The sequence below is a fragment of the Carlito syrichta genome, unplaced genomic scaffold (assembly GCF_000164805.1).
Source record: "Carlito syrichta isolate Samal-C Ts95f unplaced genomic scaffold, Tarsius_syrichta-2.0.1 Scaffold302949, whole genome shotgun sequence".
Lineage (NCBI taxonomy): Eukaryota > Metazoa > Chordata > Mammalia > Primates > Tarsiidae > Carlito > Carlito syrichta.
The window spans coordinates 272,218-293,925 of NW_007247045.1; the positions used below are offsets into that span (position 1 = coordinate 272,218).

At 48.4% G+C, this 21,708-nt stretch overlaps 1 protein-coding gene across 3 annotated transcripts in view; it reads right to left on the reverse strand.

Moving 5' to 3' along the window:
* RGS3 (regulator of G protein signaling 3) overlaps positions 1 to 21,708 on the reverse strand; it is a 93,689-nt gene that overhangs the window by 31,915 nt on the left and 40,066 nt on the right. Inside the window, exon 1 of one of the 3 annotated variants that reach the window (XM_021711955.1) lies at positions 34 to 390. The exons of the other annotated variants lie outside the window; for them this stretch is intronic. The gene's annotated coding sequence lies outside the window, so the exon portion shown is untranslated. Of the gene's footprint in view, positions 1 to 33; positions 391 to 21,708 lie in introns of those variants that run through there. 3 annotated transcript variants of the gene reach the window in all.

Sequence of the window (21,708 nt, forward strand, 5' to 3'; positions counted from 1 at the left end):
TCCTCCTCCTCGGCGCCCTTCCCAAACACACACCCTGTCCAGCCGGCCACCGCCACTCTGGAGAGAGGCTGGATTTCTTTCTTCTATCAGATAGAAAACTCTGTGGCTTCCCAGACCACTTTCCTCCGAGAAGGAGTCCGGGATGTCTCAAGGAAGAGTCCTCGTCCAGCCCGTCCTTCCGCCCGCTGGGCCCCCGCTGGCTTCTCGGCTACACGCTCACACGCTCACACACGCGGCCCTGGGTCCCAGGTGACCCCCAGAGTGCTGCTATGGAGGGAGAGGCGTCTATCCCTCACGGCGGCGCCCCCGGGCACTGGGACCCCGAACCGAACCGGCTCCACCCCACACACGTCCCGAGGGGTCCGCGGGCTGGGGCCGCGCAAAGCCGCCGGCCGCCGCTCCCTGGCCGGACCGAGCCAATCACCGAGGCTTCCCCGTCACACCCCCACCCCCAGGCCGCTGGGTCCCAATGGGCGGCTGCGATCCAACCCAGGGTCCCGCCGCCAGCACACGCTGCCTCGGAGAACGCGACCGCCCCCGGGGTGGGGGAGTGGCGGCTTCGGTCACCTCCCAGCGGCAGGCACCATCCAGCACAGCTGGAGACACATGTTTTCACTGGGCGCCTTTGTGTGCCAAACTCTGGGGAATCCGGAATGGAAAGGGAGCTTGAGGCGTCTTCCTCCTGATACAATGGCTGCGAGGAGCACTTTACAGAAGCCCGAGAGTTACAGCCATGAATAAGAGACAGTCCCAACAGAGGAACCTGGAGGGCAGAGGATCCTGGGCCCCCAACTCCAGTTCCGGCACTAGTTGGCTGGGGATCACTGGGCAAGTCCCTGCCCCTCTCTGAGCCTTGGTTTCCTCATCTGTAAAATGGGGCCGATAGTCCTTGACCTGCCCACCTGTGGGATTAACAGACGATTCAATGAGCTGGCTCTTGGCTACCGGTTCTTGAGCAAGAACTGTGTGCCAGGCCCTGTTCCCAGAGCTTTGCCTGCATTAATTCATTTAATCCTCACCAGCACCTTGTAAAGAGGGGACAATTATCACCCTGTTTACAGATGGAGAGTCCAAGGTACAGAGTGGTAGAGAAAGTTGTCCACAGTCACACAGCTAGTTGGTTGCGAAGCCAGGATTGAAGATCAGCCATTCCTACTCCCAGACGCCCACTCTTAACCACTGCACAGCCCCACCACTGCAAGAAGCTGCTTGCCAGCACAGAGCTGTTCTCTGATGCTGCAGCTTATTGTCTGATGTCAACAATGCACCCTGGGCTGTGCGTGGGGCTCAGTTTGGAAGTGCCTATCCCATGGCTGGCTCCCATCCAAGTGGCATGTACACCCTGAGATGTCAGCACAGAAAAAAAATGGGCAGAAGAAGCCCCTACCCTCCTGTGCTCACCTCACCCCCACCTCAGGCCACTTAAGTTAAAGAGCTGTCCTTCTGCCTCTTTCTCTTTCTATGGGAGTCGCAGGGTCTCAGAAAGGCTCGGCCTATCTCCCTGACCCTGTCTACCTCTGACTCCATTCCTGTTTTCCTCACACATACAAGCATACAGATGCATGCTGCTCAAGAAAGTATCTTTTATCAGTGTAGACTCAGAACAGCCCTCACCTGAGCTGGTCACTTACAAACTCCAATCAGTGCTTCGTCTCGTCCCTAGGGACAGAGCCAGGATAGTCCTTGCAGCACCCAGGAACTTTCCAGATTGCAAGGCTATCTGGGAAGCGAATCCACCCTTGGCCTGGGACACTAAGGAGGTGAGTCTCAAGAGATGGCCAATTCCAATGGGGCTGACCAATTCCTAGTGGGGCTGGCTAGTTCCAGGGTGGAATTTCCTTGATGTGAGAGGTACCCTCAAGCTTCAACTGAGTCTTCACCTTCTTTCAAGCTCCATGCTAGGTCCTAGGGATACGGTGGAGAACAGATAGGTCGAGCCCTGCACTCACAAGGCTGACAGTCCAGTGAGGGAGTGGACATCAGCCATGGAGTCAGACTAACAAGTCTGTAATTAAACACTGTGATGGGCAAAGCAGCTCTCCCAACCCAGGGCACTGGATCCAGAATGGGTCCAGAGTACATCGATCAGTGCTTTGGACCACAGCATGATGAGGAAAGGGCAGAGCAGCTCAGTGCCCCAAGGCCCAGGGGCCCATGAGGCCAGGCTCAAGAGTTTCTAGTGGCTAGAGTAGCCCTGTGGCAGCCACTGCCCTCTGCCTCCCCATAATTCCAGACACAAATCAGTGGAGCTGGGGCCCAGCCAGTGCACAGCCTGGGCTGGATGGCAGAGTCACTGGCAAACAGGCTATCTAAGCCAAAGGGCCCTTGGAGATCTTTCCTTCCTGCTTCCCATTTACAGCCAGTGAAACTGAGGCCCAGAGAGGGAAAACAAACTTCCCAAGGAAACAGAGCAACGGAGTGTCAGGGCTGGGACCAGGGATTCCTAATTCCTGACCCAGTACCCCTTCCACCACATATCAGCACTTCTCATATGTACATAAATGATGGTGCTGCTCAGCACAGGAAGAACTGGGATCTAGAAAACAGTGAGATCTAAGTGGCCCACAGGCCACAGGGGTCAGTACCTGGGCACCCAGGATCTGGGCCCCATTCATTGATCTACATATTTTATACAACAAACACTTATTCCAGGCTCAGTGGCTCAGCCTGTAATCCAGCACTTGAGAGGCTGAGACGAGTAGATTGCCTGAGCCCATGGGTTCAAGACCAGCCCAGGCAACTTGGCGAGACCTCATCTCTACAATAAATTAAAAATTAGCCAGGTGTGGTAGCACGCGCCTTTAGTTCCAGCTACTTGGAAGGCTGAGGCAAAAGGATCGCTAGAGCCCAGCAGGTCAACACTGGGGTGCCGGTGAGTGTGCCGCTGCACGGCAGCCTGGGCTACAGAGTGAGACTCCAATTCAAAAACAAAACAAACACTTATTTGACACTACATGGTGGCAACATGCTAAGTACTTTCTGATTATTGATTCACTAAATCCTCATAAATCTATCAGACATGATTTCTTTCTTTCTTTTGCTTAAAGAGACAGAGTCTCACTCTGTCATACAGGCTAGGGTGCAGTGGTGTGGTCATAGGTCACTGCAACCTTGAACTCCTGGGCTCAGGTGATCCTTCTGCCTCAGCCCCCAGAGTAGCTAGGACTACAAGTGCACGCCATCACACCCAGGTAATTTTTTAAAAATTTTTTTGTAGAGGCAGGGTCTTGCTATGTTGCAAGACCCCAGAGTAGTTTTGAACTCTTGACCTCAAGCAATCCTCTTGCCTCAGCCTCTGAAAGTGCTTGGATTACAGGCATGAGCCACCATGCCCAGCCCAGATATGATTTCTAACATCCCATTTTATGGATGGGTAAACAAAGGCATAGAGATAGAGAGATCATGAACCTCGCCCAAGGTCACATACCAGTAAGTGAAAAGGCATGGATGAAGCCTGGTACTTGCCACTGTATCTTGTACACTACACAGGGCAGCCCACGGAACAGACTAGCCCTCCAGTTGTACCGAGAAGATGGCTGGCTGTACAGCCCAAGCACACAGGCAAGCTCCCCCTGTTCAGACAGGTTGGCAACAGCTCTCAGGGCTGGGTCCACAGAGGCTCATCAGGGACCCACCTCCTATTTTGGGAGAACAGTACCCAAGCAGACCCCAAGGCTCCAGACAGGCCCCTAGGGAGATGCAGAAGCAGCCTGAGGATGCAGCCCTGGTGCTGGGGACAGGCTACTTCCCTGCAGCCTGTGCCACTGTGAGATGTCCTCTGTCTTCCCTTACTGTCTTCACTGCTTGAAGTCCAACACACCTGGGCCTATGTTCCCAAAACTTTGTCACGAGCCCTGCACAGACAGAAACCCACTCACCTTCCCCATGCAGACTCCACATGGAAGAAGTGAAGCCTTAGCAATGCCCTCCTTGAAGAAGGAAGCGCACCTACCAAAGTTCGTTTATTGAGCTTCCCTGTCCTGGCATCTGATTCAAAGCCCACTGGGATTTTGTCCAGGAATAGGCAGGAGGGTGATGCTGCTATGGCAGAAACTGGGCAGAAGTCAGGGAGAGGTGGGGTCCCAGGAATTCCAGAGCATTTGGCAGAATAAGACCATCCCCGTGCCTCTGCCAGCAGCTGCTTAGACTTTCATTACCCCCAGACACCCCAAGCTTATGCCTTGCCTTTTGCAGAGCCCTGCCCCATCCCAGGCCACTGCACACGAAGGTGACAACCCTTTGAAACTCCATGGACGTGTCCATATACACCAACCCCAGAACAAGCTTTGAATCAGCAAACCCACCTAGAAAGTTCTGGGCTTTTACTCACGGGGACTGACAGCTCTGGTTTGGGGGTCTACTGACTCCATGCAGAAAGGCCCACCTCACTGCAGAGTCGGCCAAGAAAGTTTAATTAGTTATTTCAATAACCACTGAATCCCTACCATGTGCTGAAGCCTGTCCTGGGAACTAAGGATTCAGAGCTGGCAGGGAAGCAGCTGCTCCTAGGATGGAACTTGGAGGGTGGGCATGGCAGACTAGGGTCCTGATGTTGCAAGCAGGGACTATCTTGCCATGTTTTGGCCTTCAGGACCCTAATACCAGGGCAGGGGACACACTCACCTACTGCTCTCCAACAGCGTGGACCTTGCTCCTTCTCGTAGCATGTGCCTTATTTTGGGACCCATGCCACAAGTGGTGGGGTGGGGTAAGAGACAGCAGGCATCATCAGATTCAAGCACACAAGGAGCTTTGGATTATAGCCTGCAGAACCCCAAGTCCCTTCCCCTTCCTGGCCTCAGTCTTCCATCTCTAAAATAAAGCCAGTAAGGGGGTTCCAGTGGCCCCAGACCTCCTTCTTCCCTGCCATGACCAGTCCCACGCCCCTTCAGGCTCTCTTACGAAAGGAGTCAGCTCAGTCAGCTTATTTAGAAAGAGCACAGCCTTTGGAGTCCAAACAAATGTGAGTGTGAATTATCTTGGGCAAGGTACTTTAATGGCTCTGAGCTTCTGTTTCCTCATCTGTAAAATGGGGCTATTACAGTCTGCCTCACTGGGCCCTGAGGGGAACTAAAATAGAATGTACCTTGAGAGGATGATGTAAATGGTAAAGTTAAACATGATACCTTTGTGTGTGTGTGTGTGTGTGTGTGTGTGTGTGTGTGTGTGTGTGTGTGTGTGAGAAAGTCTCACTCTGTCGCCCAGGCAGGAGTACAGTGGCTCACTTATGGCTACCGCAGACTCAACCTGCTGGGTTCAGGCGATCCTATCACCTCAGCCTTCCAAGTAGCCAGAACTATAGGCGCGTACCACCATACCCAGCAAATTTTTGATTTATTGTAGAGATGAGGTCTTGCCACGTTGCCCAGGATGGTCCTGAACCCCTGAGCTCAGACAATTCTCTCAACTCTGCCTCCCAAAGTGCTGGGATTATAGACTTGAGCCACCGCTCCTGGCCAAATGTGATAATATCTGTGGAGGAGCTGACAGATGAGGACCTCGTATGTGTCTGGCATGTCCTAACAGCTGAGAATCCACCATTTATTGAGCCCCAGACTAGTCTCATTGTACCCATCTTAGAGATCAGGAAACTAAGGTACAGAAAGGTTCTGTGGTAAAACAGTGGCCCAGCAGGCAGCACAGCTCCCAGTCCTGTGCTTTAACCGTCTATTCTGCCCCCAACCTCGAGATCCCTAAATGTCCCTCCCCTTGCCACTTGCCTCTTCCTCAGAAACTTTAGGCAGCAAAGGATGATTCTCAACCTGCTAATGGAAATGGTGGCTGCCAATCACAAGAAGAAGCCCACACGTGGCGCAAGCCAGGAGACCAAATGTTCCCTGCCAGAGCTGGCCCTGAGGACTGTCGCCGGCCGGTTTCTGCCTCCAGCCGCACACATTGTGGTCACCTCGGCGGTATCAGCCTGACCTTGGGTGGCTGCAGCAGCACAGGATGGCCAGGAGTCACAACTATCTCCCTTCCTGGTTCCAGTCCAACCAGCCACATGCTGGCCTGAGATTCCAGGCTTTGCGGAGCAATCCTCGACCCACTGTGCCTGTGCCAGCCCCAAGGCCAGGCTGTGTCCTGAGAGCCCACGTTCCTGGGAAGTGTCCAGCACAGAGCCACTGAGTCAGCTACAGGGAAGTCAACCCTGTAGCCTTGGCTGGGGGACACAGTTCTTCCACGCATTCCCCCGGGGCTGCCCACTGCTTGGACTATTGGGCTTGAGCCCAGGCCATCGAAACAAAGGGTGGGGGGTGGGGGGAGACTGAAATGCTAACTTTGCCGCTGCCTTCTGCAAATCCTGGAGCAAAGCCAACCCCCTCTCTGAGCCTCGGTTTCCCTGTCTCTAAAATGGGTCCTGGGGTTGGACGAGATCAGTCCACTCCAAGAATGGTAGTGGTGCATGGACGGCTTATTGCCAGTCTACAGTGAGGCAAGTAGCAACATGGAGAATGTTTAGAGACTTTCATGGTAACTTGAGATGGCTGCATCCAAGCGTGAGCTCAGTGGACTGGTGTCACTGATGAGGATGCAGTCTGGCTCAGATATTGTCAAATCAGTGTAACAAATCACATGCAGTGTGATTCTACATAAGCACAAGGCTCTTCACCACGAGGAGTTTAAGAAACCCTGATTGACGTGGCCTGTTTCTCTGAGAACTCACTAATTTGGGCCCTAGCATGCTACTGAGACCTGTGGTGGGACTCGCTCCTGAGTCCACCTGTGGTGGGACTCAAACTACTCTCCTCCACTGTTCCCAGCTCTGAGAGTGGCACCACCTGTTTGCCTGAACCAGACTCTAGAGAACTATTCCTCTCCCAAAACACTTGTAATGAATCCCCAGGACTTGTAGACTGCTCCTGCCACTCACCATGTGGGTTTCCCAACCCTCCATCCTAGTCTCAGCCACCATCAGCTCTCCTGGCTGGGGGCAACAATAGTTCCAAGGTGCTCCCAGCTCTCGTCTCACCTCCCTCCACACCATTCTCCTCAGTGAGGAGAGCACGAGCTTCCTCCAACACTAATTAGCCACGGCAGCCCCTGCTGCCCCCAGGATGAAGTCACCTCCTTCTCACAGCTTCTCAGGACCGACAATTTCTGACCTGGAGCACACCTCCAGCCTCATCTCCTGCTTCCTCATTCCTCCACCTACACTGGCCTGCTTGAGGTCCTCACCTAGAACCAGCCTTCTATCCCAATCCCTTCCTCCTGTTCCCAGCCAGGTCCTCCCGATAGGTGCTGTCGTGGGGTCCTCTGTCACAACTCTCATCCATTTATTGTGCGGTGTTCATGGCTGGAGTCTGTCCTTCTTCCACACCAGCCTGTCAGCTCTGTGGAGATGGGGGCCGTGGTGGGTGAGGAACATGAGGTGGAGGACACCTGAGGTCTGCCTGACCAGCCTCCATCCAGCTTTCTTTGCCGTCTGAGGACCTGACCTCCTCTCCTTGGTTCTCAAGCCAGGAGATTCGTACGGAACTGATCCGTGTCTCCCTGGCATGTGACCCAGGCTGTTTATCCCTTCCCACTGTCTTCAGTGACTGGGATGGGCACATGTTCCAACTTGGGCCAGTGAGACTCAGGCCTAGGGATTATTGTTGAAATGACGAAGGGGGTCCAACTGTAAGGCCATAAGCCTGGTACCTCTGGGAGCTACACCACTACCACTAAGGGAAAGCGCCAACACATAGGCAGGTAGAACCAAGATCGGAGAGGGCGAGGCCAACCCTTGGTGATATCGCTCAAGGCTCTGAAGCCAACTATGCCTGTGAAGCCTACCCTCCACAAGCCAATAAATTCCATTTACTGCTTGAAGCTCATTAAGTCGGGTTTCTGTCACTTGCAACTGGTCGATTTCTAACTAATACATACCGTACCGCCAGTACTTAGCACAGTGCCTGACACACATTAGGCACTCTAAAATTACTTGTTCATTCACAGTCATTCAACAAACATTCAGCAGTGAGAAGTCGACTGGGTTTGTTTATAAGAAGAGTCATCTTGAGCTGGGCTCGGTGGCTCAGCCTGTAATCCCGCGCCTTTGGGAGGCTGAGGTGAGTGAATTGCCTGAGCCCGCAGGTTCGAGACCCGCCTGGGTAGCGAGACCTCATCTCTACAATAAATCAAAAAAATCAGCTGGGCGTGGTGGCGCATGCCTGTAATTCCGGCTACTCGGAAGGCTGAGGTGGAAGGATCGCCGGAGCCCAGCAGGCCGAGGCTGCGGTGGCCGGGAGCGGCCACTGCACTCCAGTCTGGGCGACAGAGTGAGACTCCAACTCAAAAAAAAAAAAGAAGAGTCATCTTGGCTGCTGTTTAGAGGGGTAACTAAAGGGACAGAGGTAGGGACAGGGAGATCCACAGGGGACACCATGCGATAGTCCCTGGGACAAAAATGAGGCCTGAGGAGAGTGATTGAGACAGAGGGAGAGGAAGGGAAGGGAAGATTCCCAACTCTAAATTCACTGGAGGACCCTTGACAATCCTTCTCAGGCCTTGGTATCCCAGTCCGTTTCAGTTCTATCATTCCAGCATCCGCACGATTACCTCTGCTGGTTGTAGAATCCCCACCTACTAACACTCAACATTTGCACTAAGCAGTACTAGGGGCAGGGGCAGGGTTGACTCTGGGAGTGGGGTCTGACAGGCAGGAAGTATAGTGTAGTAGCTGAGAACCTGGGCTCTGGAGCCAGATGCTTGGTTTGGATCACAGCCTACAACTCCTAGCTGTGAAACCTTATACAATCTACTCAACCACTCTGCTCCTTTGTTTTCTCGTCCGTAAAATGGAGATAGTAACAATAGTGTTGGGTAGATTATATATTATAGCAGAAGAAAAGTGCACTTTAATAAATGTAAGGTGTCATTATTATTTGTGGTAGGGACTCCAGAAAGAGGGGATTGAGCACATAGAATATGAACAATTCCAAAAATTAATAGAAAATTTCTCTAAACTAAAGGAAGACTTGGGTCTTTAGACTGAAAAGTCTTACCTAGTTAGTACTAGGAAAAAAGTATTAAAAGAGAACAAACAACCAGACTGAAAAGTCTTACCTAGTTAGTACCAGGAAAAATGTATTAAAAGAGAACAAACAACCAGAAAAAATCTAGTGAAATTTCTGAAGTCCAAATATTGGAGTCCTACTTGTTTCCATGAAGAAATTTTAGGGAATCAAGGGAACATTATACTTCCTGCAACACTAAATAGGAGACATAGAATGCTGCTCTCAGGTTTCTGGGGCAGAAGGATGGTTAGCCCAGAATTTTCTATTCAAGCAAACTATGACTCAAACATGAGGGCAAATATTTTCAGATTTATAAGGACAAAGAAAGGATACCACCCACAGATGCTTTCTGGAAAAATTACTCCAGACAAAGGTGGATCAAATCAGGAAGTCAAGAATGAGATGATGTGGTGTTGAAGAGAGAGTGGCAAGCCACAAGGCCAGAAACTCTTAGAGCCTTAACTACTGATCATTGAGAGTTCAATGCAATTTTACATAAATGATTCTTAAAACAGAATAGCACTAATGTTTAAAAATAGTAACAGTCAGAAACTAAAATCCCAGATGATGACAACAGAAGTATGGGTCAGCTGCCATAACCATGGTGTGCCATAGGTGTGGACAGCAGGTTGCTACAGGCCTGGTGTCAATCCTGCCAGGGTAAAACCAAGAATTTGGGTGTATAACTCCAAAGGAAATTTTGCAGAATAATGGGAGCTGGCCCTGGGATGGTTAATGCTACTAAAACACATTATAAGTCTATAGTAACTTAAGTCTCAACCTGATGTGGGAATAGACAGATTAATGAAGGAGACGAGAGAGCTCAAAAACCATATGTGGAAATTTGATCTAGGCTAAGTAAAAAAAAAAAAGACAATTCAAACAAACAAATTAGGTGGGAAAAACAGATCAACTGGTCAATCATCTTAAGAAAAAAAGTTAATGAAAGTTACACCTGACACCAGGCACTGAATTAACTGCAGATGAATTTAAGGTATAGATGTAAAATATAAAAGGATAAAAGTACCTGAATAAAATATGGAAGAATATTCCTTATAATCTCAGGGTAGGAAAGCTCTTAGAAAATATAACACCCCCCCAAAAAAAGACTTGATTGCAAAAACATTTGATTATTTTTAAAATGTTAACTTCTGAATGAAAAAAGAAACTATAAAGTTTAAAGGAAGGCAAATGAGAAACTGGAAAGAATATTTATAACCTATACAGCAGATGGTTAATATTCGAACCATATAAAGAGCTCTTTCAAATAAAATAACGCCCCAGTAGAAAACTAGGCAAACGAACACAGTATTGTATAGATTTTAATACTACCCCTTTTAATGTATTTTTAATATAATTACAATAAAGTCTCAATGATATGTTTTGGGGAGGAACAGAGAGAAGGTAAGGACTGAATTATAAAATTATAATTTTAAAATATACTGAATTTCATTTAAAAGAATAAATATAGCCGGGCTCGGTGGCTCAGCCTGTAATCCTGCGCCTTTGGGAGGCTGAGGTGAGTGGATTGCCTGAGCCTGCAGGTTCGAGACCCGCCTGGGCAACTTGGCGAGACCTCATCTCTACAATAAATCAAAAATCAGCCGGGCATGGTAGCACGCGCCTGTAGTTCCAGCTACTTGGAAGGCTGAGGCTGAAGGATCGCCGGAGCCCAGCAGGTCAAGGCTGCGGTGGCCGGGAACGGCCACTGCACTCCAGTCTGGGTGACAGAGTGAGACTCCAATTCAAAAAAAAAAAAAGGAATAAATATATGAGAAGATAGGAAAAATAATTTTTAAAGAAGAGTAATGAGAGGATACTTGTTCTACCATAACATACAAGCATTGAAGCAAATAACTTCTTGGAAAAAATGAAAAGTATTCTGCCTCATACTATATGCCAAAGTAAATTCCACATAGATTAAAATGTTAAGAGCTGAAAAATAAAATCATAAAACTCAAGGGGGAAAGGATGATTACTGTATAAATCAAGAGTGACTACCACAACACCAAAGGCAAAAAACATATTTTTTTAAATTTATAGATATGACATTAGTCATCAGGAAAAAATATGGGGCAAAACCACAATGAGATACTACTTCATACTCACTAGGATGGCTATAATTTTTTAAATGGAAAAATAATAAGTGTTAGCAAGAATCTGAATAAATTAGAATCTTCATATATTGATGGTAGGAAAGTAAAATGGTACAGACACTTTGGAAAGCAGTCAGGTAGTTTCTCAAAAAGTTAAACACAGAGTACAATTTGACTTGGCAATTCTACTCCTATGCATATACTCAAGAGATATAAAAATGTGTCCACATAAGAACTTGTACACAGGGCATGGTGGCTCACTCCTGTAATCCTAGCACTTCAAGAGACCCAGGAGAGAGGACTGCTTGAGCCCAGGAGTTCAAGACCAGCCTAGGCAACATAGTGAGAACTTGTCTCTACAAAAAAAAAAAGAGAGAGCCTTGAACACAAACATGTATGGCAGCACTATACATAATAACCAAAAGGTGTAAACAACTCAAATGTACATCAGCTGATGAATTATTAAACAAAATGTGACATTCCATACAATGTAATATTATTCAGCCATAAAAAGGAATTAGGCATGAGCCTGAAAACATTAAGCTAAATGAAAGAAGCCAATCACAAAAGATCAAATATTGTATAATTCCATTTATATAAAACGTGCCTAGATATAGGCAAATCTACAGAGATAAAAAGTGGATTAGTGGTCACTTAGGGCTGAAGGAGATGGGGGAATTGATGGGTGATAACTAAGTGGCATAATTTCTTCTGGAGATAATAAAAATGTTTTAAGATTGATTGTGCTGATGATGGTTGTACAAGTCTGTGAATATACTAAAAATGGTTGAAGTGTACACTTTAAATGTTTGGTATTTGAATTATATCTCAATAAAGCTGCTACCAAATTATGGATATGACTATTATTTTTTAAACATCTGTAGTTTAAAAAATAATAAAAAGAAAAGGCTGACTCACAAATGTCCTTATTATATAAGGAGCTTCTTGTGAATTAAAAATTAACTATAAATAGCCAAATAGAAAAAGACATGAACAGTCTACTCCCAAAAGAGGCAACACAAGTGGCTTGAAGGTATACAAATAAACGTTCAAGATCTCTAGCAATCAAAAAGGTGAACTTATTTTTTTTTAATGTAACGACATACAGTTTTGGTGAGGATGTGAAGAAATAGCCATTCCCCTCTCCCCTTGGTTTGCTCGATTTGACCGAGGAGCTTCCTGGGAAGCAAGACTTTGAGTGCTAAAAATGGGAAAATCCCAGTATGAACTGGCCAGTCGAGGGTGGGATTAAAATTGGTACAACCTTCCTGAAGGGTAATTTGGCAATAGGATCAATAACCTATTTTACAAATATATGCCCTTTGACCCAGAAAGTACTCCTACCACAAATTGTTTCTAACCAAACGTCCACTCATTTAAAACATATTTGTTGAGAGTCAAACATGTACTAGGTGTTGATCTGGATGCTGGGGATACAAGATATGTCTACGATGATATATATATATATTTTTTCTTTTCTTTTTTTTTTTTTTTTTTTTTTTTTTTTTTGAGTTGGAGTCTCACTCTGTCACCCAGCCTGGAGTGCAGTGGCCACACCCGGCCACCGCAGCCTTGACCTGCTGGGCTCTGGTGATCCTTCCGCCTCAGCCTTCCAAGTAGCTGGAACTACAGGCGCGCGCTACCACGCCCGGCTGATTTTTGATTTATTGTAGAGATGAGGTCTCACCAAGTTGCCCAGGCGGGTCTCGAGCCCACGAGCTCAGGCAATCCACTCACCTCAGCCTCCCAAAGGCGCAGGATTACAGGCTGAGCCACCGAGCCCGGCTATTTTTTCTTTGAGAGACAAGGCCTCACTCTGCTGCCCAGGACGGACAGTAGTGGTATAACCATAGCTCACTGTAACCTCCAATCCTGGGCTCAAGCAATCATCCCACCTCAGCTTCCAGAATACAAGACACAAGAATTTTTATCTCAAGTTTTAGTAAAAAGAAAAAATTGGAAACAACCTGAATGTTGAGCAACTGGAGATTATTTAACTAAAACATTTTTCATCTACACAATGAAATACTCCACAGGCACTAAAAATGATTTTGTAGAAGAAAATTTATTGGCATGGGAACATGGATACACTGTTAAATGGGGGGGGGTGGAAGCAGGTTAGAAAATTGCACCAGTAACCCCATTTTGCAAATAAGATACATGTGTGTATAATTAAGTGCCTGACAGGACGCACCTCAGAATGTTAGTAGTGGTTATCTCTGGGTGCTGGGATTAAGGGTGAGCTTCGTTTCCTTCTCCTGGTTCATCTGTAGTAAATGTTTTCTTCATAATAAACATCAGCTACATAAATTACTTTTGCAACACAACAAAAAAGTCAACTGCATTAAGAAAACAACAACCCTGACATGCCCCCCCATGGGTGGAGGCCCCACGGAAGGGGGTTATAGGGAGTCAAGCACAAATTCACTGTTTTGATCTCATGACAGCAGCTACTGTTATTAAGTACCTACTATATGCCAGGCATTACAACAGACACTTGCATACACCATCCCCTTTGATCTTCACAAGACCCAGGCGAGATAGGTGTTCTTGTCTCATTTTACAGATTCTAGGTGAACCACCAGTAGTCCCACAGCTAGTAGGAGGCAGCGCTGAGATTTGAACCCTGGCCTCCCTGCCTCTAAACCCACAGGCCCCTGCTATTACCTAAGCTGACGCTCTTGTTTAGGGAAGGGCAGGGAAAGGTCCTGAGCTCTGCAGGCCAGTCCTTCTTCCCTGCAGACAGTCCAGAGGGTGACAGGAAGACAAGTCAGCAAGGGAGGGGACACCGGCAAGGGGAGGCGTGGCACTGGAAGGCTGCTGGCAGAGGTCAGGACTCAGGGTGGACTAGCCAGGGACTCCTCGCCTGCCGGGCGACTCTCAGGAAGCCCTGACCACATCCGGGCCCAGGAGTTCCCAGGCCCAGAGTGCCCAGAGGCAGGGAGCACAAACCTCACAAGGCTTGCAGCCGCCCTGCTTAAAAGCAGAGGAAAACATTCTGCCATCTGGGCCTTCTCCCTGGGCCTCCAGGGCCTGCTCTTCTGTATAAGGAGGGGGTGTGAGGGCTGATGGCTCCAGAAGCCTCCCAGATGGAATTCTGTGAATCTGTGGGAATTCCTCACAGAGGGCCTGGTCACAGAGGGCCTGGCAGGAAGAGGAAGGGGGTGAGGCATCCCCACCCAGCTCCTGAAGGAGCCCCCTCCTCTTCCCCTCAGCTGGATCCCACTGCTATTTTTAGAACAGACCGCAGGGAGTGTCTCCGCCTGCCTTGCCATGCTCCTAGCTCCAGGTAAAACACAGCAGCCTCATTCATTCCGCTCCAGCAAGCACGCGCCAGGAATTTACAGACAAGCCAGCTGACTAGACACCTTCTCCCCACGCCATTAGCTGGGCTGATTCCTCACTGTTTCCATTACAGCCCCAAGTGGTGTCTTACATTTCCTAAGAACAACAGTGGGTTGCTGAGTGAGATGACATCAAAAGCTTCTCTAAGACCATCTGGGGCCCCTCCCCCACTCCAACCCAGCAGAATCTTCAGAAGTCACCAATGAGGTGCCCTTAGCCAAGTTCTTGCCTCTCTCTTCATCTTGGTTTCTACAAATTAGCTTGCTAATTAATGGATCTTAGTGGGGGAGGGAGGAGGCTTTTCAACTCTACATTCAGGTCTATGGTTCTACCAAGATTCTGGAGATTATGTAAATAAAGCACTTTTTCATCTACACAATGAAATACTCCACAAGCACTATAAGTGATGTTGTAGAAGAAAATTTATAGCATAAATACTAGATTCTCTGTTTTTAGGTACATGTTGGGTGTTCCCAAAATCCATCTGAGTGTTGATTACAGGTCTCAGTGCATTCTCCCATTGAAAACTGTGTTATAAACAGTAGTCAGCTTCCCAGGCAAGCTTACTTAATGCTTCTTGTTCTGTTCTGCCACCAAGGAGAAATAGCAGAAAAATAAATTGCAATAGAAGAACTAAACCAAAATGAAAACCCACTAACATTTAAGAAACCTGTTTGGAAAATTTATCTTGAGTAGTGTTGTCTGAGCAAAAGATGATATCCATTAAAGACAATGAGAAAAACCGGGCTTGGTGGCTCAGCCTGTAATCCCGCGCCTTTGGGAGGCTGAAGTGAGTGAATTGCACTCCAGTCTGGGCGACAGAGTGAGACTCCAACTCAAAAAAAAAAGACAATGAGAAAGTCAGTGGCAACTACTGGGGAAGAGTCTGGAGAAAAATTCTGACCACACTAGAAACTAAAGGCACTGAATATAGATTACCACAAATTCCACTTGGAAATTAGGCTGACTGGTAGTTGGAAACGTTAAAGACCATGCGTCCATACGTATGTATGTGAAGTTCAAACAAAAGAGTTCAGTGTGTGCCCAGCCACCCCAGCAGAAAGGAAAGAAAGATGGGGAAGATGCTGGGTTGGAGAGCTCCTTGTGCTGGCCTCCCAGGGGGAAGCCTGGAAGAGGCACATTTGTGGGAGAGGAGACAGTAATATGTGTATAACTTGGGGGGTCTCCAATGAGGACACCTTCCGGTATAAATATACCTGTGTACTATGAGTAACCAAGAACAACATTTGCGTATATCCACACACATACACTCTTGTTCCAACGTGAAGACTAAGATATCTGCTTTCTTTCTCTCCTTAGCTTGTTATTCAAGTCCTGAGGCTTTGCACTCTGTTCAGACTCCCCTCTGAAATCCCTCATAGAACTGTTTCAATGGAATGCACGCATGTCTTGGGACCATGGCTGTGATGAAGATTCTGATCCAATTCTTACCTAGATCAGGATCTCTTCTCTACCTTTTCTGAGGGGATGTGGACTACTTTATACTTATCTTTGTTGTTATATCCCCAAATGTTATAATCAGATGACTCCTGGAGGCCATCTAAATTCAACTCCTTCATTCCTCTTGGTAAAGGAACAGATGACGAGAGATGTGAACTTACCCAAGGTCACACCATGAATACCAGCAAAATCAGAACTTGAGCCAAGATCTTCAGAAACTTCTCTGGTTTTCTCTGAAGGCAAAGGGCTCAGTGAGAGGGAAGAGGGCCCTCTTCCACATAATCCCGGGGAAGAGGGCCCTCTTCCACATAATCCCGGGGAAGAGGGCCACAGCAGCAGTGCTGATTAGGCTTCCTTTTCCTCTGGGATTCCCTGGTGTCAGCATGAGAATATGGTGATATCCATGACCCAGAAGTGAACATGGACAATTCGCTTTATAAACCAAGTGGGGACCCATGCCCTTGTCTCTACAAAGCTGAGGTGCAACAGAAAATGCTCTAAACCAAAAGAGTCAGAAAACCTGAGTTCTGCTCCTGGCTCTGACAATTTGTCCCATAACCCTTGCCAGGTCACTTCCTTTTTAAAGCCTGCTTCCTCCTCTAGATTCTAGAATGTAGAATGGTTGAACTGGACCGCCAATTCCATTCTACACCATCTACTGAGCAACCTACTCTGGACCAGGCAACAACAGAATCAAAGACAAATAAAATATAACCTCTGCTCCCAAAGAGCTCAAAGTCTTACAGAAGCTAAGGATGAAAAAAATACTATGCAAACACAAAGGGGGCAGCCATGGCTTCTGATCTATGCCAGTGAAAGGTATCTCGGCTGGGCTCGGTGGCTCAGCCTGTAATCCCAGTGCTTTGGGAGCCCAAGGGTTTGAGACCCGCCTGGGCAACTTGGTGAGATCTCGTCTCTACAATAAATCAAAAATTAGCCAGGCGTGGTAGCACGTGCCTATAGTTCTTGCTACTTGGAAGGCTGAGGCAGAAGGCTTGCTGGAGCCCAGGAGGTCTAGGCTGTGGTGGCCAGGAGCGTGCCATTGCACTCCAGTCAGGGCGACAGAGTGAGACTCCAACTCAAAAACAAAAAAGAAAAAGAAAAGAAAGAAAGGTGTCTCAGCAGAGGTGCTAAGTCTTGAAGGTTGAAGACTGCATCTGGCAGTGACAGCAAGAAGGGAAGGCAATGTCAGGCAGAAGGAAAAGCCTAAATGTGAACATGCAAGGTGAGTTTAGAAAAGGAGAAATAGTGCAGTGTGGCCGGGCTCCAAATGCAAATCAGGAGTGCAGCACTACCAGGGAGAGCCTGGAGAGCCACGCTGAGGACCTGGGCTTTATTCTGAAGACAGTGACCTCTCACAATGGTCTTTAAGCAGGAGTGACTGCCCAACCTCCCTGGCCCTCCCAGCTTAAATGGTTCATGGCTGTAGGCATGTATAGCATGTATAGCAGAGTAATCAAAAGCAGGTGTCCTGGATGTGGGCTGCCCAAGTTCTAATCCTAGCTACCCCCTAGCTGTGTGACCTTGGGCACGTTTCTTAGCTCCTCTAAGACTCAGTGTCTTCATCTATAAATTGGGCGTAATGAGAGTAAATGTATAACGGGGATAATGAACCTCATAAGGCTGTAGTGAGGATTAAATGAGACAATGTAGGTCAAAAGCTTGGCACTGTGCCTGGCTCATAGAATAAGTGCTTATCAAATTACCTAATGTTATCATTCTACCCTTAAACTAAGGACCTGAGAACAATTTGGAGGATGGTGGGTGGCCCTATTTAGACAAAGCTTGAGGGAAGAAAAGATGAAGACAGGATAGAGGGTAAGGTCTTCATTAGGAGATAAAAAGAATAGCAAGATGGCTAAGACCAAGAACAAGATGGCGAAGAAGGCAGCCAGAGCAGCTGCAAGGAAGGGAAGAGGAAAATCAGAGGCTGCTCAGAAAGTTTAGAGAAAAGAGCCTGCATATTTGGGGCAGGAGGGGTGGGGGTGGGGTACAGGGGGGAATGGTTACTTGAAATCCAATCCGCTTGATTCCCTGTTAGTACTTAGGGCTGACAGTCTAAATCAGTCAATCAGCAAAGTCTGGGCACAAAACCTGGCAGAGTCCGCAGGGGAGATTCTCTCCTCTCCCTCAGCTGGGCTCAGGTCAAAGGCCTCCATCCGGCTCTTAGCTCAAGCAGGCCGGAGACTGAAGCTCTCCCTCACTGCCTTTGGCCAACATTCCATTGCTGCCAAGCACCCCACGATTGTATCTAGGGACCCTCTTGAATGCCAAATTCAAAAAGGGAAAGGGCGTACCCGAAGTTCATAGTGCCTCCTGAGAGCCAGTCCTAAGCAGCTCGATCTTATCTTTCATATCAGACTTTTTTCAAATCTCCCGGGAAGCTACTGATTCTTTCAGCCTGAGCCGCCCCTCAGGAAAATGAATTCTGGAAGTTTATTTTCCACTGGGTGGAGAAGTCATCTCATTTTATTTGTCCTAAAAGCATCTCCTCTATAGCTTGATGGGCCACAACTTCTGACATGCCGGATATCCCCCTCTTGCCTCTTCCTGGAGAGGATGATTGATTTATCTTACTCCAATCTCTAAAAGGCAAACCTTTGCATCTAGAGAGAGCAATGAATTAGGCTGAAAGGCCTTGGCTTATGGATGAGCTCAGCCTCTTACCAGCTGCGCGGCCCAGGATAAATCATTTAACTTCTCGGAGACTTGGTCTCTTTCATCCATAAATGAGGCTGCCGGGAGGCTTAGGGGAGATAATGCCTGGTAACCCCAGTTCCCCAGAGCCCATGCTTTCACTGTGGGTCTGTCTGGGAGATGCTCCCACTTTGCAAAACTGCTTGTACCTCCACTTTGCAGAACACTCTTGGTGCCTTGGTGCCGTGTGTGTATAAATGAGGGCTTGGATGGCAGAATTTAGGGAAAAAATTAAAATAAAGAATTTAAAAATAAGACATACATAAATAAATGTCATTATTTCCAAAAGGTCCATGTTGTGCCAACTCCCAAAGGGTCAAAAGACCCAGGCCAGCAGGTACCCCGGCGTAACAGCTTAAAGGACAGATGAAGAGTTATGAGAGACCCAGAGCCTGAGACATTTAAAAAAAAAATGACAATGGGATCCGAGGTTGTGTAGGGAACTGAAAGGATCACTTTGTATTCAAATTGCACAGATGGCCTTTCTGACAATAAATGGCTGTGCTCCCCATCCTCCCAGCTCCTGGGCCTAGACACCAAACCAAGACAATTGGCCCATCAGGAAAGAGGCCATTGTGTGCTTCTTAGCATGATTTATGTGGTGGGGAGGGGCTTCCTGTGATTATGGCTCTCAAGCGCAATTTCGATAGCTTGTTCATCATCCTGGATGGCTGGGATAGACTGGGATGCTGGAGAGCAGTGGCCATCAGGTCATATTTCATCTTCTAGAGCCTGTGGAGCCAAATTAATTGTTCCATCGATTTGAGAGGCAGAGCAGTGAAGGCACTGTGGCTCACCACAGTCACTGGGGCAGACAGGCCCTGGGCCCACCGGGAGCTGATGTCCGCTTCCCTAGCGGCTGGCTCTGGGACCCTGATGCGAGCTTCTATTCAACTCAGCAGCTTGTCAGGACAAGCTGGGTGAAAAGTCCCATCCCCAGCACTGTGTGCTACATTCAGATTGTCCGTTTCTTTGTGGCCAGAGCTCCTGTCCTCTGTACCTGTCTGGTGCACAGAGGTAGTTCCCCAAGCCTGGAAGAGACGAGCTTGCTGCCTTCCCAGACTGGCAATTCTCCTGTGCCTCAAATTCCCCTTAATGTCATTTTGTAAGGGAATCAAATAAAATCAAAGTACAGCTTGCTGTCTGTGCAGACCCAGCTGCTCAGCCTCTCAGAATTCACCCTGCGGGCTGAGCCCTGGCTTACAGAGACACTGTGTGTAGCTGGTCCTGTTCAGGCAGCATCTATTCCCCTGCTGGATGGGGGCATTAGCCTAATAATCTTGGGCAGATCCACCCCATCCCCTGTTAGACTGCTGATTCAATATGTGTCTGACTTTTCTAGGTCGGGAGGAGGAGAAGTGGGAGGTAAGAGATGTATTCTCCTCTAGGACATCCTGTGTGGGGTTCCAGTGGCCACAGTGGCTGAGCAAACTCGCAGGACCACCAGAATCCTTCTCTAAAGATACTGAGGTCTTACACACACCAACACAGAGAGTTTCCAAGGTCAGGATGCTTCTCTGGCCTGAGCCACCTCTGCAGCCTCTCTGACTTCCTTTTCCTAAACAAATGACACTGATCCTGCAGATAACCCTTTTGCACATGAGCTGTAGCCCTCAGACCTGTAGCCTTGGGCTCCCCTCCCTCTGGGTCTAGCAGTTAGAAGGGGGATGAGAGCCGCCCAACCCTGATCTCCAACTGTGAGTGCAGCAGGCAGGGGGTAGCCTGGCCTCTAATCACTGTCCCCTTGGTAGGTCTTCCTTTAGCCTTGTGGCAGGACAGTTTCCACTAGAGTTGCTGAGCCACACCTAGCCCCAGTCCCTAGCCCTTTGGAGCACCACAGAAAGCAAACCAAGTCAGTTTCCAAGGCACTGTGCTCCAGCTTCCCTTCAGTCAGCGTGGCACAGGGCTACCCTGGCTTAGACCGTGAAAGTTCTCACCTTGAACAAGCTGAACACTCACTGTCCAGAACTCAGCACTGGTCCTCAGCCCAGTCCTGGCCAGAGAGGGCTCTGTGAGGAATGCCCCGATCCTCATGCAAATCCACCGAGCCCAAGAGAGGAGGCGGGCAGGTGGGGGGCAGGGGCCAGGCAGTCATCTCTTCGCATCCCAGATCCTGGCTTCCATTACGTTCAGACCCCCTCAGCCACCATCCGGGACAGACCACCCTTGCCCCTCACCTGGAGGACTGAGGGCCCCCTACCTGGACTCACACCCACTTGGGCCCCTCCGATCTGCAATCTATTTGTGTAGAAACCAGAAATCGTGTAAATCTTATACCTGAGACTCTGTGACTCCCTTCCGCAAAAGCCTTCCAAGACTCCACTGTATCTAGAATGAAATCAGTACGTCATTAACCACCAAAGCCCTGCACAACCTGGGCCTCACCCACCTCCTCCCCTTCACTAAGCTCTAGCCCCACTGGCCTGCTCTCCATTCTTCAGCTCACCAAGCTCCTTCCCATCTCAGGTAACCTTCACATTGGCTGTTCCAGAAACCTGGAACACTCCTTTCCAGCCCACAGGTCTCGGCTTAAAAGTCTGTTCTTCCCAGCCTTACCCCCACACGTAGCAATCTAAATACAAGTCCCTCCTAAGGGAATCTGTTATCTTCCTTCATAGATGATCACAGTTTGTCATCAACATGAGAGTGTGAGTGTGAGTGTGTGTGTGTGTGTGTGTGTGTGTGTGTGTGTGTGTGTGTGTGTTGCTGTTAATTTATTGAGGGCTCAATCCCTTCTAGGACTGAAATCTTGATGACAGCAGAGACCATGTCCATCTTGTTCTCCCGACAGCATCCCCAGCTCCTAGCACAGAACCTGGCATAAAGGAGATGCCCTCAAAATATCCACTGAATGAATGAGCGAATGTGTACAGGTGAAAAATGAGGGCATGGGTAGAGACGTCTTCCAGCAGCAGTGGATTATGGCGTTGTTCTCCATTGGGGTGACCTCTCCCAACCTCTCCTGCTGCCCCCAAGGCAGGTGCTGGAACCACCACCGGAAGCCCAGATGCTGTTTAGCCTCCTCCTCCTTGGAGGGAATATGCTTCTGAGTCTTCTCCACTTGGAACTTTCTGCTGCCAGTCTGCACATGCCCACAAGGCCTGTCACAC